The sequence below is a fragment of the Rhinolophus hipposideros genome, assembly GCF_964194185.1.
Source record: "Rhinolophus hipposideros genome assembly, contig: HAP1_SCAFFOLD_301, whole genome shotgun sequence".
NCBI classification, from domain to species: Eukaryota; Metazoa; Chordata; class Mammalia; order Chiroptera; family Rhinolophidae; genus Rhinolophus; species Rhinolophus hipposideros.
The window spans coordinates 31,523-42,146 of NW_027669344.1; the positions used below are offsets into that span (position 1 = coordinate 31,523).

The 10,624-nt window shown below is 45.0% G+C and overlaps 1 long non-coding RNA gene across 1 annotated transcript; it reads left to right on the forward strand.

The window, feature by feature from the left end:
• Nucleotides 1-678: 678 nt before the first annotated feature.
• On the forward strand, nt 679-9,904 carry LOC308495625. The gene is made up of 3 exons (XR_013993018.1): nt 679-805; nt 4,032-4,139; nt 6,323-9,904. It is a non-coding gene; the product is annotated as an uncharacterized lncRNA (long non-coding RNA).
• Nucleotides 9,905-10,624: the final 720 nt, after the last annotated feature.

The window sequence follows — 10,624 nt, forward strand, 5'->3', positions numbered from 1 at the left end:
ACCTGCCCCTCCCCGCCCCCCTTTCATCTCCCAGGAGCGCCTGGCACCCTCCGTTCCTGCCCGCCTCGGTGGCCCCGCCCACAGCACCAAAAGAGCAGGGACAAAATGTCAGGAGTTGGGAGCGCACATGCCCTCGGGCCCCAGGAGAGACCAGCACAGGGGAAAAGCAGGCAGGCGGGCACGCACACAACCCACACAAGAAGGGTGCCTGGGGCCGCTCCTCTCCTCCCGCATGCGGGACCCCGGTTGGGGCTCGGAGCCCGGCGGCAATCCGCGGACCCTGGAGGCCTGCCCCGGGTTCCCACGGTGACTGCCAGCGCCCGGGCACTGCCTCCATAACGGAGCCCAACCCCGGGCACCACCGCACTCCGGTGGGGAAGCTGCCACTTCAACTCAGCCTCAGTGCCTCTGTCCCAGTCAGTGTCCCATCCTGTGCGTCAGTCCCCCCTCCTCCCCAACTCCCAACCCCTGTCTGTCTGTCTTCTGCCACCTTCAGGGAAGTGGTAGAGGCCCCGTGGAGCCTCGGATGGCGCGAAGGGGCCTCGCTGCGGGCAAGGAGGAAAAGGCAGTCCACCAGGTGGCTTCTTGAGGAGGCGGGGAGCAGGCGGGAGGCGGGGCCCTGGCGGAGCCGGCCAGCGGGGAGATGCTCCGGACGGGAGGAGCCCGGCAGCCTGGTTCGCGCTCACCAAGCAGGCCGGTCCGCTGCTCTTGTGGCGCCGGGGGCCTGCTCCTAGCGTCTATGGCCACAGCAGCTTGAACGCGCCCGATCTCGTCTGATCTGGGAAACTAAGCAGGGTCGGGCCTGGTCAGTACTTGGATGGGGGACCGCCCGGGAATACCGGGTGCCCTCGGCTTCGGCCCACCACTCCCTTGGCGGCCGCCCCGGCCCTCGTCCTTCGGGAGTGGCCCAGCCCGCCTAATAAACCCACACCAGGGGTGGTGCTGTGGGGGCTGGAGGGCAGGGGGAGAGGAATGGGTGGCGCCACACAGCACTACAATCTCGCTGCCCCGGCCCCACGCAGCTTGTCAATTGCTGCACAAAGAATTAGCTGGGATTCTTAGAAAGATTCCTGTTGAATTTGTTGATTAGGTTGTGTAAGGCTTGAGGCGAGATAGTGAAGCTAAGAGAGTCAGGCAGGTTGAGAAAAGTGAGGGCTTTATTCTGCGCTCCCAGGCAAGGTTCAGCGGTCTGCAGACGGGGCTGGTGAAGTCGCTCCCAGGGCAGAGGAGGGAGGCAGATATGCGATTTGGGGGAGGGGGTTGGCTGAGTGAGGTGGCAGATGAGCAAGCCCACACCCCCAGTGCAGATAGGGCCCCAGTGGCTGTGTCTGGAGTTGTTTATTGCACCAAGGTCTGCTGCCTCTTCTGGGAAATGCCAGGGGCCCCAGTTTCCATCATGCAAGGAGGGGTCTGACTTGGCAGAGGGGTATGACTTTGCTCCCGGCCGCTTTGACCATGCCCGTATCTGACCTAATAGGTTGAGGAATATGGCCATGTTAACAGTGTTCAGACCAAAATCGTGGAATATTTTCCCAATTAGGTTGTCTTTAATTTATTTCCATCAGTTTTGCAGTTTTTAGAGAATAAGTTTGGCTCTTATTTTGTTAAATATATTCCTAAGTATTCTATTATTTTTGATGCTGTTGCAAATTGAGTTGAAGTATGCAGAAATGCAACTGGTTTTTATATATTGATCTTGAATCCTGCAAATCTGCTGACTTATACATGCAAATATAGCTGGGCCTTGTTCAGAGTTGTTTCCTTATAACTTGCATGAGTTGTGGCAGGAATGCACCTCTTGTTTATAGCAGTCAGCCTGTGGTAAAATTGGTTTCCTTATATGTGGTTTCACTTAAAGCGTAAAACTTACCCATGATGTTAAGTGAGGACTTACTGTAGTTCTTAAGCGGAATTCTCATAATGTCGTATACTACAGGTTATGTAATCTGTGAATAGAGAGCATTTTGCTTCTGTCTTTCCAATATGAATGGCTTTTATTTCCATGTCTTACCTAATTGCTCTGGATAAAATATTCAGTACAATATTGAATAGAACTGGCCACAGTTGTCATCCTTTCGAGTTCACTGTCTTAGGAAGAAAGCATCCAGGCTTTCACTCTTAAATATTATGCAAGTTATAGCTGTTCTATAGATGCTCTTTTCAGGTTTAGAGAATTATCTCACATGGTTAGTTGGTTGAGGTATTTTTTTTGTTGTTGTTGTTGATTGTTTTTGTTTTTTGTTTGTTTTGTTTTTCATGAAAAGGCATTGAATTTTGTTAAATGCTTTTACTGAAGTTGTAGCAATGATCATGATAGTGTTTTTTGTTTAATTAATATGATGTGTTACATTAAGTGATGTTTGAGTTTTAAATCAACTTTGTATTTCAGGGATATCTCACATGGTCATGGAATATGCTTTTTTTCTGTATTTTGCTGAATATGATTTGCTAGTATTTTGCTGAGGATTTTTACATCCACTTTCATAAGAAATATTAGCCTTTAGGTACATTTTCTTTTGATGTGTTTGGTTTGGAATCAGTGTAACACTGGTCTCATAAAATGAGTTGAGATACGTTCCCTCGTCTACCTTTTGGAATAGTTTGTGAAGAATTGGCATTAATTCTTTAACTTTTGGTAGAATTCAGTAGTGAGAACTTCTGGGCATTTCTTTATGACTCATTTTTCGTTACCTATTCATATCTTTACTTAATCGGTTTATTTCTTCTTGAGTCAACTTTGTTAGTTTGTGTCTGTCTAGGAATTATTATTTCATCAAGTTATCTTAATTGTTGGAATACAGTTTTTCATAGTATTCCTTTATTATCTTTTTATTTCTGTAAGGTAATGCCCCCTTTTTTGATTATGATTCTAGAATTGAGTCTTCTCTCTTTTTCTCTTGATCAATATAGCTAAATGTTGATCAATTTTGCTGACATTTTTATTGATTTTTCTCTATTATTTTTCTCTTCTCTCTTACACTAATTTCTGCCCTAATATATGTTATTTCCTTCACAATTTCTTTAGGTTTAGTTTGTTCCTCTCTTTTCAGCATTTGAGGATGAAAGTTTAGATTATTGACTTGAGATATTTCTTTTTCTTAATATACATATTTTATAGCTGTATATTTTCCTCTAAGTACTGTTTTAGATGCATCAGAAAACTTTATTTATTTTGTCTTTATTTTTATTCACTTCAAAATATTTTTTATTTTTAGGATTTCCTTTGTGATTTATATTTTGACCGATTAGTATATATTAGTGTGTTGTTCTGCTGCTAGTTCTGCTTTTATTCCATATTGTCAGAAAACATAATTTGTGTTATTTCTTTTCTTTTAAATTTATTTTAATTTTTTTATGGCCTAGCACAATGTCTATCCTAGAGAATGTTCCTTGGGTACCTGAAATGAATGTCTAACCTGCTATTGATGTATTGTTATTGTTATTGGCTTATTTGCGTGTTCAGTACATGTTTGCATTACTTTCCTGAAGCCTATTTTTCCTCCCCCACTGTTAAGCCTCTATTGTTCCTCCCCAAGGAGGTGCAGCTTTGCATGTAACTACAGTCACCATAGGATGACAATGGTTTTGGTCGTGAATTTTTGATCTCTGAACTCGAACCCGAACTCGAACTCAAACGCGGACAATCCGAACCTGTAGGAAACCGTGCTGACGTGCTAGCAGGTGTTGCTTTGTGAAATGTTGAACCTTTGACTTCCTTGAGTGGTTTGTGCCCCCAGCAAGGCAAAGCTTGCTACTCTGAGAACACAGAACCAGACAAGGTCAGGAAGTGTGGAGCTGGCCAAAAAACAGGCCCTTGTGTATCCAAACATTGTAACTACTAGATTGCAGACAGTTCTGTTACTTTTTGATGCCCAGAGGATACAAGATGCAAAAATAAACTTGGGCTGAGGCATTCTACTTAGAACTCCAGCAGTCTACTTAGAACTGCGGCAGTCTACTTAGAATTGCCTGCCCTCCCGATCCCATCTTTGTCTCTCTTCTTTTCTCTCAATCCTCACTCCCCACTTTAGGGACTGTTCCTCTCGTGGGCAGGCACCGACAAGTGGCGCCCGAACAGGGACCTGAATACTGGGGATAAAGTGAAGGACACCGCACGGAGCTGAGACGCGTCGCATAAGGTAAGGGGTGCGGTGAGATACCACGGTCAGGAGTAAAAAATCATGGGACAGGGTAGCAGCAGAATGTCTTTTACTCAAATGTTAAAAAGTGTGCTAAACGGACTGGACCCCCAGGATGAGGAGGGCCTAGATGGGGAGGGGCCAGTGAGGGTGGTAGACGGTGCAGTGACAAGACAGCAGAGTGGGGCTGAGACATGGCAGAGGGGCCAGACGAGGCCCGAGGCCACCGTCCCGGGCGGGGCAAAGGTGGAGGAGACCAAGAGCCCGTCACTTCTCTGACGGGCCCTCCTGCCGCCACCCAGCAACCCTGGGACGAGCCGCGGGCCTCGCCTCCACTACGGCCACCGCCGAGGAGTGGGAGCCACAGTGCGAGCCTGTGAAGCGCGGGGATGCGATATCCAGCTCCGGGGCAGGGCTGCCCGAGCCGGTCGGCTGCAAGTCGCCGGAGGCCGTGGCGCCCCGGGAGAAACCCGCGCAGCTGAGCGCCCGCGAGGACTCCCGGCAGGTGCACGCGTGGTTGTGGCAGTCTTATTGCGGCCACTCACCTGGCACAGCGGCCTGGCCGCCTTCCCAGCTTACTGTGGCCCCGCAACAATGCTATGGGGCGCTGCCGCAGTTGGTCCCCCACCAGAGAAATCCATTCAGGAACTCTTCCCAGCAACCCCAGGCAGCGCAGGATTGGACCTCAGTAGCGCCGCCTACACAGTACTAACACCTGAGATGGGAATGCGAGCTATTCCTACAGGGGTCTTTGGGCCTCTGCCTCCACAGACTGTGGGACTCATCCTAGGAAGGAGTAGTATTACCATGAAAGGGATATTGGTTGCTCCGGGAGTTGTGGATATGGATTATACAGGAGAGATCAAGATTATGACACATTCGCCTGGAGGCACTTCAGTGATCGATAAGGGCCAACGCATAGCACAATCATTGTTAATTCCACATGTCAAACCGGGTAAAACAGCAGGCCGTAAATCCCGAGGCGACGCGGGCCTTGGTTCATCAGATGCTTATTGGGTCCAGGCCATTCACCACCAGGGCAGAATTACAACTATCCATTAACGGCCGTTCCTTCATGGGCCTTTTAGACACAGGGGCCGATGTCTCTGTTTTAACTGCAGATCAGTGGCCTAGCCACTGGCCAAAGCAGCAAACAGTCACCCAATTACAAGGCATAGGACAATCTCAGTCACCACAACAGAGCAGTGATATATTGTTGTGGAAAGATCAAGAGGGACATGAAGGATCCTTTCAACCATACATAGTGGCAGGATTGCCTGTCAATCTATGGGGCAGAGATGTCATGAGTCAGATGGGAGTTTACCTGTACAGCCCTAATCAACAGGTCACTATGATGATGTTCGATCAGGGACTCCTGCCTAGAGATGGCTGAGGTCCTTCTGGACAAGGGAGAAAAGAGCCTATCTTTCCCTCGCCCTTACCACAAAGAGCTGGCTTGGGATATTTTTAACGGGGGTCACTACTCCTCCTGTACCCCATGCAGATGCTATCACTTGGAAAAGCGACACACCTGTTTGGGTAGAACAGTGGCCCCTATCATCAGAAAAGATACAGGCTGCAAGGTTGCTGGAACAGGAGCAACTCGATAAGGGACATACAGCACTTTCTAACTCTCCATGGAACTCTCCCATATTTGTAATTAAGAAAAAATCAGGTAAATGGAGGTTGTTACAAGATTGGAGAAAAATAAATGAGACTATGGAGCTCATGGGGGCTTTACAACCGGGATTGCCTAATCCTTCTGCTATACCCCAAAACACATATAAGATAATCCTGGCTTTAAAGGATTGTTTTTATACCATACCATTGTGCCCCAAGGATTGTAAAAGGTTTGCTTTAAGTAACTTACAAGAACCTATGAAGAGATATCAATGGCTGGTGCTGCCTCAAGGTATGGCTAATAGCCCTACTCTATGTCAAGAATGTGTGGCAGCGGCGTTAGAGTCTACCCCGTCTCCCCACATACAATCCTTAATCACACTCTTTGTTCTAAATTTTTAAACCTGGATGCGCGTGGCAGATCTGCCGCAGATCGCTTCTGGCATCCTAACACTCAACAAGATTATGCCCAAGTGAGATGGCAGGATCCAGTTACTAACCAGTGGCATGGGCCAGACCCAGTCCTAATTTGGGGACGAGGGCATGTTTGTGTTTATTCACAGGACAATGGAGGTGCGCGGTGGCTGCCTGAGAGGTTGGTGTGGCTTGCTGATGAGCGTCTTCGAGATCCTGCTGGTTGCGCAGATGCCTCAGCATACTGGGCATATGTTCCTGACCCTCCCATGCTACACCCCACTGTGTGGAACGGGCCTGAAGTCATTGGTGGGACAAATGACACTAGGCTATTAGGACATCCATTCGCTCCTGCCGTCCTACAAGCTGTTGGATTCAATCATAGCGGCTTGGGCATAGGACTCCTCATATGCTTCGCGATAATGTCAGCGTTACTGGATGTTTCCGTGTGGGCAGCCAGACAATTCACGGAGACAACCTAGGACAGAGTGTCACATTCCATCAGCCAGCAGGATGGAAAAACATCAGGGATAAAAACCCACCTCCACCACAAGCCCATGATCCTTGCAGTGAGGAGAACAGAAAAAATAGCAGATCCATCCTTTGGAGACAATGTTATAAAGAACCCGGGGAATATAGTGTCCCTGGGTTTAATCAAGCTGTTATAGATGGTCCAGAGGCCATGACACAGGTGCTGATGTCCAACACGGGACAAAGACTGGAGTGGTTGTGGGATTATGGTATACCTCCCGGCCCCAAAGACATATTTGGAAACTAGTGGGAGCAATGGATACAGTGACTATGAGTATGGACGAGGGACAAGGCAAGGTAGAAGGCAATACCACTGCTTGTGTCAAGGCTCCATATGTGCTTATGATTGGAAATTTTAACATCACCCATATTGACAGGGTCCAGTTTAATGTATCTTGTATACAGTGTAACCTAAGTAATAGCATCAATTGGTCAAATGACAAAAGTAGAGCTGTAGTTCTCCACCGACCCTCTTTCATTATGGTACCTGTTAACATTTCAGGTCCTTGGTACTCGGACCTCAGAGGAGAATTCCCCTCCTTTCTAGCTCTGTTCCATTTGCTACTGCCTTTTGTAATAATCTTTGTTGGTGTTCCTCTATTCATGTGGTTTACTCCGTTGCTCACAAAGGTAATACTCAAGGGCTTCATCGATCTCCAAACAAAGGTTCATGAGTTGAGATTATCTGCCCAGGTCCACCGTGTCGCTGACACCCGTGTATAAAGCCCCTACAATGGGTCGGCAGCCAAAGATGGGTAAGGATTTGGTAAGAATGTACATAACCTAAGACAGGAACCGTTCGCTAGAGGGATGGTCTCCTATGACGGGTAAATGGACATATCTGTACCAACCACCTAAGCCAGGCGCAACCCTTGTGTTAATTTTATATAAAAAAGGGGGACCTGTGGGAAACCATGCTGAAGTGCTAGCAGGTGTTGTTTTGTGAAATGTTGACCCTTTGACTTCCTTGAGTGGTTTGTGCTCCCAGCAAGGCAAAACTTGCTACTCTGAGAACACAGAACCAGACCAGGTCAGGAAGTGTGGAGCTGGCCAAAAAATAGGCCCTTGTGTATTACCTTTATTGTAACTACTAGATTGCAGACAGTTCTGTTACTTTTTGATGCCCAGAGTATATAAGCTGCAAAAATAAACTTGGGCTGAGGCATTCTACTTAGAACTGCGGCAGTCTACTTAGAATTGCCTGCCCTCCCGATCCCATCTTTGTCTCTCTTCTTTTTTCTCAATCCTCACTCCCCACTTCAGGGACTGTTCGTCTCGTCGGCAGGCACCGACAGTTAGTGTAGCCACAGCAGTTATATTAGTGGCCAGTGGCTCACTGGTTACAGCTGACGGCCAACTAGCCACAGCTGACAGCCATCCAACCACAGTTGATGGCCATCTACTACCTGAGCCAGCACCCCTCCACGTGAGGCCGAGAGCCTGGAAACTGCTCTCTGGGGCTCTGTCCCCACAACATATGATACAAAAATATTTTCCTGTAATAAGGATTTCACATGCCATATATTTTGGGATACAATTAACATGTTGTTTAAACAGCCCAGTAAATACACTTGTACTATTTATATTTTAGAGCTTATACTTTTTTTTCAAATCGTAGACGATTTCTAGTTTTATATTCTCAAGTAGATTATCAATAGGTGATAGAGGAACTTTTCGATTGAATTTAGATTCATATTCAGCAGGAGCTGGAAAGAAAAAGACAGAATTATGTTCTTTAAAATACAACTAAGTATAAGTGTTAAGAAGAATGAGAAAACCTCTAGATGAGGCCACAGCTCACAACAGGAGATCATATTCAATACAGTTTGCCCACGGCTGCACACTGACTTGACTGCTATTGTGGCCAAGTATCAGAGCTTCTGGTTGTCTCATCCTTCATTCATTTATAAACAAGGTCGTACGACAAGCACTGAAGTTACAAGACGAAGATGACACGGTCCAGCCCTGACCCATCATCTACTATAAGCTGAAGGAACAGATGAACAGGCAATTTCCATTCAGAGGCCCCTATACCATACAAATGCACAACAGGACGCGAGTGGGACCCACAAAAGGGACATCCCAGTGTTGATTGTCTGCTCTCTGGTGGAGGTGACATGGATGTTGATGCCTGAAGGACAAGGACAGAGGATGCCAGAGAGAGGGAAGACGCAGATGCGAAGACTAGTGTGGGGGAGAACACTACGGAACGAGAAGTAGTCTGGTTTAGCTAAATGCTAGAGCAAAGGGGCAAACGAGGGTTGGTAGCAAGATATAGGCTGAGATGTTTGGTGAGAACTACATTGATTTGGGTGTTTTCATTCCATGCAAAGCAATGTGGAGTTTCTCCTGAGGGTACATGGTAAACTAATGACAAAGTAAATGACTGGAGATTTAAATGTCACCCATCAGGTGACAGCTACAGTGTTTCCTCCAAAAATAAGACTAACCAGAAATTAAGCCCTAATGCGTCTTTTGGAGCTATAATTAATATAAGACCTGGTCTTATTTTCGGGGAAATATGGTAGCTTGGCCCTTCTAGGAGGTACCGTATTTCCCCAAAAATAAGACCGGGACTTATATTCATTTTTGCTCCCAAAGACACATTAGGTATTATTTTCCGGTTAGGTCTTATTTTCGGGGAAACACCATATATGAACAGTAATTGCTTAAGTATCACTAGATAAGTCTTGTTATTGGGCCTCATATCACTGGCAAAAACATAAAAGTTGATGAAGCCCCGTTTTCAACGTGCAGGTGGAAAGTTCCATAGGGATGGCAGAAGAAAGGAAGGGGACAGGCCATAAATAAAAAGAGATACATAGACTCTTGAGATATTACTCATATGACCTTGTCTTCACTATGAATGTTTATGCTTTCACCTTTTTTATTTGCTAAGGCCAAGAAAATATTTAATGTAGTATCTATTATCAGAACATGGAAAGGGATGCCATTTAATATTTACATTTTATTCCAGAAATCAATGATATCTAACTTGAATTAATACATTTTGGCAACATACCGTCTTTGTATAGTTCTTTAGTTTTTTTTTCCTGGTACTCCAGCAGCGACTGAAATAAATCAAATCTTATTATAGCATTTAAGGTAAACAAGAGACTTTATTGTAGAAATGATATATCTTATGAAATGTGCTCTTTAAATAATGCCTTTAGAGAATAGACTTAACGTATGATTTATATAAATACAAAAAAGTTTAAAAATGAATAACATAAATTACTGCTTATTTTGATTGTACATAATAGAGACCATCTATATGAGATGCTATTTAGATTAATCTGACCAACAGTGCAATTGATATTGGTCTACCTAAGATACATAATTTCAAAAGAGTGACGTTTGATTTGATTGGTACAATGAAGTTTAAACAAGTCAAGTCATATTTTACACTGAATGCATTACTTTGCAATTTTTAGAAAAATTGTCCTTTATAAATGTTTCTTGTTCTTTGTTTTTACTTTAATGGACTTTTCCTTAAAATGAGCTTTCCATTCTTGCACTTCTAGAAAAGTAATCTTAAGGTGTATTCTAGGCTATTCATTTTTCAGCATAGAACCTTAAAGACATAAAATGATGAAAGTGGTACTGTGCCGTCATGTGAAAATTCTACTGACAGAAACAATAACCAAAACGATTTTGCAGTCTATGACTGAAACATTACCGTATTCGTATGCACAGAAAGATTTCCGAAAAGCTGCTTGAATAAAGTATGACCTAGAGCCAGTTTTCAAATTTACTTTCTCATTTATGACTTTGTAGAGTTAGAAACAAAAAATAATATATAATTTTTAAATGTGACTTTGTTCCTTAGAAATCAGGTCCAATTTTCGAAACACTAAAATAGCTGTAGTTATAGTCTATTTAATTATGAAATGTGTGGGAGTATTTCAAACTATATTACA